At 35.6% G+C, this 6,000-nt stretch overlaps 1 long non-coding RNA gene across 2 annotated transcripts; it reads right to left on the bottom strand.

Moving 5' to 3' along the window:
- Nucleotides 1-376: 376 nt before the first annotated feature.
- Nucleotides 377-2,390, bottom strand: LOC110629723. 2 transcript variants are annotated; one of them, XR_002490274.2, is made up of 3 exons: nucleotides 1,892-2,390; nucleotides 1,532-1,680; nucleotides 377-1,395 (listed from the first exon to the last, which is right to left on the bottom strand). It is a non-coding gene; the product is annotated as an uncharacterized LOC110629723 (long non-coding RNA). The 2 variants fall into 2 exon arrangements; XR_002490273.2 differs by having other exon boundaries at nucleotides 377-1,680.
- Between the last annotated feature and the right edge of the window lie 3,610 nt (nucleotides 2,391-6,000).

The raw sequence follows: 6,000 nt of genomic DNA, 5'->3' as shown, positions 1-6,000 counted from the left end.
ACAAAAGAAAGAAATGTAATACTGAATCCTAACAAGCAAAACAACCAAAGCAAAAAGGCAAGAGACAACAAGGTAGAGCCACCAGCATCTCAGCAAACCACTACACTGTAATGCAAAAACACCTAACAAAATTCCAATTGCAAACCTACCTACCATTCTTTAATTCAAGAAGAGAGAGAGATCTATTTGATGAATAGTAATTAATTCTTGTATGTAAATTTTTCTTTTCTGAATTTTGATAAACTTTCATGCCTTGAACTGATTCAAACAATTTTCCATAGCAGATGATGATGATTTTTTCCCCCTTCTTTTATATAGGCCAATAGCGTATTGTGATCATGAATATGAGAAATTATCATGAAACTGTTCATGGGTATATGAAGAAACATAGTTGCATTACTCTTCTAATCTTTTATACAGCCAAAAGGTTGTGCAAAATTAATTGACAGACATACATACAATATATATGATAATAATATATATAGATATATATATATATAAATATATATCCAAAATTATAGGAAATTAAGCATATATGCCTCTAGTGTTTAGAGATGAAGAGAGGTATCAACATCAGAATTTTCAAAATTCCTTGATGAGCTTCCAGTGCTGGGCCATAAGCTTGTTGGAGTCTTGATAATATCAGCATGGTTGTTGCTGCTTAATGAGTTGAGTCCAAGGGAGAGATGAGAATCTTGAAGGGGCGGTGCTCTAATCATCTCAGGTTGGTGGAAGGTCATTTTGCTTGGATCAAAATTCATACCTGCAGGAGCACTCCTTTCAGGTTCTGAAAAAAGCTTCAGAAGTTCTTTCTCCTGTCTCCTTTCCCTTATTCTTTGCAGTTCCCTGAACCTTTCTTGAAGAAGTGCTATTGAGGAGCTAGCCACAGTTGCATCACCATTTTTTCTACCCATTAGAGGGGGCCTTATTTAGTGTGTGAAAATTGTTTGGCTATACTTGGTTTTCAAGGCCTGTGTTGGGGGTCCTATATATATATGAGATATGCATTTGCTGTTCAGGTAATTTTTGAGTTATATACTTAAATTGGTTCAAGGTGATGCAATATATAAATGAGAATCGGCTAATGAGCAGCAACATCCAAGGCGAAAAGAGCCAAGGCTAGTCTATAGAGGTTTGAGTTGGTGGATGTGAAGGCAAAGGGACTTTTTGAAGGAAGAAGAAGATGAAGAAAAGAAGCCAAATGAGATTGGAGAGTAGCATTTGGAAGGATGCTCTGAAGGGAATAAATGGTTAGGTAACGCGGTGTCGGTTTGTCTTTAAAAACTTCGGAGAAGATGGTGTGCATTTTGGATGGATATTATTACTTTTTTTCTGGGTTTCAACTCTATCCTCCTATTCTTTTTGCCTTTGGTTGGAGTCTAGTAATGTGATTGACTGCAAAAGGACAAAACCGTCACAAGGGAATTTTTTTTCTGGATTAGACACTCTTCTTTAAGAGAAAAGAAAGCCACTAAATATTGGAATTTGGACCTTTCTTTGTGTGTGCTATTTTGAGACTAAAGAGACATACCCTTTGAGCCAAATGAGTGCAGCCACTTTGACCCATCAACTCTGCCCTTCTCTTCCCTTTGCTGCTGCATATTTGAGAAGATCATCCAACAGATTCAGCACCTTACCTTTCTTCACTTGTTGTTTCCTCAGTTTCTGTACTGTTTCAAGCTAAATTATATGGAGAAAGATTAGCACTTGACAGCTTCATTACAAGACAAAAAAAGTTTGGACTGTTATGTTTGACACACAATCATTGAAATACTCTCCCAATCTTGAGATGGATTCAGTAAAATGATATAATAAGAAACATCATAATTGATAAAGTAAATCATTTTTCTCAGAATATAGACCAAGAAGTGTCAATTTTTACAGTGGGTACCTAGTACTCTGGTGCCTTGGTGGTCCTCTCCAAGCAATCTTTGAGTTCTGATTGCAGTTCAACTCCATCCATGTCCTGCCAATTAGCACTGCGACACTAGAGCAGCTCATGGCAGCATTTAGTGTTGAGTGGTCCAAACTTTTCTTGGGGGGGTTTATACAAATTAAGAGCAATTTAGCTTCTCTGGGTTTCAAGGCTTTAAGCAGAGAAACATAATAAAAATATCAATCAAGTCAAAATCCACAGAACAGAGAGTAGCTTATCCACGCAAAAGTGCAAATGGACATTCATTTAAATGGTGGTCCTGTTAAAGCATCCAATTGATCAAGCATCCCATTCTATGAAGCAATAATTGGACATGTCACATGGTTATCCAGACCATAATTCTCTTGTTGCACAAAACTTTTGCAGCTTTTACTGTAGAATGTTGCACCCTATTTCTGTGATTTTCAAGTAAACGACAAATTCATTCAGAAATAATGAAGTCTTTCCAATCCAGCAATTCAGATATTTCTTGCTGTTAGAACTTTGAAGCTATTAGTCTTCTGGTGTTTATATTATTCTCAGGAATCTGAGTGTGAGATATACTCTTTTCATTATCTCCAAGCAAACAGCACGCCTACTTTGAGCCTTTGTTCCTTGATCTTGCTCTGCAACATTGCTGAAAACTATTCTTCCAACAATCAAAAAACACGAAAGGAACTTGGCTATACAGGAAAGAAGTAGCAGTAATCAACCATACAATCTTCCTGAATAGACAAGCTTGCAACAGAATCAACTCAGATTTGGAGATATCTGTAATAAGCAAAGATAATCACAATTGACTGTTCTATAACTTATTATCTCCTACCAACTATATAATATCAAGAGTTTTCTATCAAACATTTTCTTGCTGTATCCACCCGTAGGCTTTTATGATGTTTATGTTGTGTTTCCAAGTGGGCCGTCCACCAGGAAGAGAACAATAGATTGGCATATCCTGCACTCAATAGGTATGTAGTGAGTAGTAATTGAGGATTTGGAATCAAATTGAAAGACACCGGAGGATTTTGCCTTTCATGAATTTTTTTTGCCTTTCTTTAGGTTTTTTCCTTCTAAAAACCATATCAAGTATAACTGTAGAAGACACTTCAGCACCAGTGTTCATCTCTTCTAGCTCAGCAACTGAGCATGCACAATCGAGACCATCACACAAATTTGACGTTCAGCTGCCTGCTCGGGAAAAAATCCCACATCCACGATACACCGCTTTATGGAAAATCAAAATTGTATACAATACGGACACGTAATTACTAAAATTTGGGTTAACCATTTTGGATTATTCGTATTAGAAATACCTGAGTTAGAAAAATTATGTAGAGCTAATAAACCTATGAGAAAAGTGCAGGGTGAAAGAGCTAATAGACCTACGAGAAAAGGGTAAGCTGGAAAATTGTGTATAGCTAGTGGACCTACGAGGAAAGGGCAACCGACGAAGTGAAGCCACCAGCCGAAGTACTAACGAACCACAATATTGGAGATTTCAGTTATGATTTATTAATTGTATTTCATTTAGTTACGATGAAGACGTCGCAAATTTGACCGGAAAGAATGTGATGTTAAGCTGCCTAGTTGGGAAAGAAATAGAAAATCAAAATTATATATAACAGAGCACAAAACTATCAAAAACTATTTAAGCTAAGTGAAAAAAAATTCAAAAATTATTTGGGTTAGTTTGGCCATAATGTTTCACAAACCATCACTGTAAATCCAATACAGTACGACAAATTAACAACTCCATGAGTGAGACTCCTAAGCTTCTAAATTGGATTCTAGTACTTCTAGCTCCAGATGAACAGAGTCTACAGTTTCACCTATCTACCGTGAAGCAGTAAGTTATCAAGAGCTTGACACAACAGTGTATGCTCTAGATGACATAATGATTCTATTCTATGATACATCTAAATCTCACTCCACTTTCGAAGTTTTGAATGAGACTTCATAGAACTAATGCTTTGTTTCTGCGGAACTGAACAAAAACTAAAAACAGATTGTCCTTGGTGATTCAGTGAAGTTTCTATCTTCCGTTGCCAGGTTGGTCCACCACTCCTAAAAAGTCTATCTATCAAAGAATTGTAAGGATGGCGTTTGGTTGCAGTCCTTGCTGAGTCATCTTGGCACAAAAGTTTTCAGCCTCCATATAGTTAGTATCTTTAGACAAGACACTTATAATGGCATTACAAGTTTCAACTAGGAGAAGCAGCCCTTTTCTTCCATCCTAGTAGATAACGACAATGCAACATTTATCTTTGCCTCCTGAGAATAATCATCAATTAGGGTTAGTATAATTCCATTGTTTTGGTCTTTTGCCACATTCAAACATCTCTTGGAAAATCCCTGTCATCGGGTCTACAACAATCTCCTTCATTATACCCAAAAATCTGATAGCATTGTTCAAGCATCCCTGTTTAAGGTTTTCAACAATGAGTTTATTACATGTTATCACAGTTGGATATGGACCATCCTTTAGCATTTTATTCAAAACAACCATAGCCTTCTCAATATCATAAATGGCAAACAACCCCTTTATATTCTGATTGTATGTTTGTGCATTTGCCAAGGTACCTTGTCCGTCCATCCAATAAAAAATATTCAAAGCAAATGCCGATTTTCCCTTCAACACAAAGTTCATTCCTCAACAAAAATCGAACCTTCCCCGAGCATTCTGTGGTGCAATCCCATTGCTACTTTCATTTTCCCTGCATGTAATAACCACTGATTAGTGCTATATGTGTTTGCACATTTGGGCTACATTTCCCTCTTCACTCTTGCTCATACTTCTCACTAGACTACAGGCCGCATCATCCACTAATTGGCACTGCATATGTATACACTGTTGGTTCAGTCACTTTCTCAGTCATTTCTTCGACCATGTTCATTGCTTCAATCCTCCCTTCATTGCACAGCCCATTGATCAGAATTGAATATGCAACTGAGTTAGTTACAACCATCCTATCAGGAACCTCAAAACCTTTCTCCAAATTACAGTTCCTACAATGCCCAAGAATCAATGAAGAAACATCTGGGTGCAAATAAACTGAAAAATATTATTTAAAACCCTTAACCTCTTGATCCTTCCAATTCTTGCACATGATATTAATCATAGTATCTGAGATTAAACTGGGCTAAACCACACTATCACAATCTGAGTTTAAAAATTTTGAGATAAAGTAACCATGTCAAACTTGCCCAACCGAAGCAAATAAGTACTAAAACAGTAAAACTGCACAAAATAAAGCCAAAAGCACTATTTGCTGTAATTCCATTCTACAAGCTTTGATAATCAGAATACTACATTGATCAGCAGGAGAAAGGATTCAATCACTCACGAGCCTGTTTAGCATTGAGCAAAACAGCCCAAGGAGTGATACATACTGGTAGAGCTGTTGGATTTGAAAATAAGAAGAAAAAATGTAAGGGTTTTTCAGGTTGGATGGGTTTGAGGTGGGGGTTTAACATATCGGTTGCGGTGGTGATTTGGGCTCGTGATAAAGATGAATGGTAGGTTGGGAGATCTGGAGAATGAGAAGGAGGATGAGGGACTTTGGAGAGGAGGCAGAGGACTGCCGCAAGCTTGTGTGGTACCGTAGGCAGCTTAAATGAACCAAAATGTTGTTCGTGAGCCGAAGCTCAAACTTAATTTATAAGTTTATTTAATAAATAAGTCTAACTTGAGTCCCTTCACTCGTTAAATTTTATGAGTTGAATTTATTTTTGAATTTAAAATTAGATTAGTATAGATTAGCAAATAATAAATTTAATTATATGTATTATTTAGTTTATATAATTTTAAATATTCATATTATTTAATTTTTTTAATTAAAATTATATTAAATTGATTAATAATTTTTTTTAATAAAATAACTAAAAATTTTGAATTTACAAAATATATACACATTTTAATTGAGTTATTTTAAAATAGAAATAAATTAATAAATTTTTTAAAAATTCAGAAATATAATAGTATTTCTCTTTTATTTTTAATAAATTAATATTATAATAATCGAGGGTTTTTTTGCCACTATTTCATCTTGGTTACTTTCATCATGGTTGGATGGAATGTTTTTTTG

This window comes from Manihot esculenta, chromosome 13 (assembly GCF_001659605.2).
Source record: "Manihot esculenta cultivar AM560-2 chromosome 13, M.esculenta_v8, whole genome shotgun sequence".
NCBI lineage: Eukaryota > Viridiplantae > Streptophyta > Magnoliopsida > Malpighiales > Euphorbiaceae > Manihot > Manihot esculenta.
Note: the sequence above shows the minus strand (reverse complement) of the source record. Positions and strands in the feature narration are given on the sequence as shown.